The sequence below is a fragment of the Morone saxatilis genome, unplaced genomic scaffold (assembly GCF_004916995.1).
Source record: "Morone saxatilis isolate NCDOM2014 unplaced genomic scaffold, NCSU_SB_2.0 Contig2, whole genome shotgun sequence".
Taxonomy (NCBI): Eukaryota; Metazoa; Chordata; class Actinopteri; family Moronidae; genus Morone; species Morone saxatilis.
Window position 1 is genome coordinate 117,217 of NW_023339762.1, and position 233 is coordinate 117,449.

A 233-nucleotide genomic window follows, 5' to 3' on the forward strand; every position below is an offset into this window, starting at 1 on the left:
ATTGGTGCATAACAATAAACATAGGAAAATATGTATAAAGGAATGGAGACAATTGAGACAGACCGGCATCTAAATAAATGAATGACGAGCTGTACAGTTTGTACAGTAATGGGCAAAATGTTGCAGTTTGGCACATAAGGATATATGGGATAAAGCATTGTATAATATATTCACAACACATTTTCACATTCCTCTTTAAAACTTCTTTCTTCTATGTTTGTGTGTGTGTGTGT

The 233-nt window shown here is 33.5% G+C and overlaps 1 protein-coding gene across 1 annotated transcript in view; it reads left to right on the top strand.

Moving 5' to 3' along the window:
* The window catches only part of LOC118330276 (NT-3 growth factor receptor-like), a 12,995-nt gene that overhangs the window by 8,277 nt on the left and 4,485 nt on the right, over window positions 1-233 (top strand). The window lies entirely within an intron of this gene.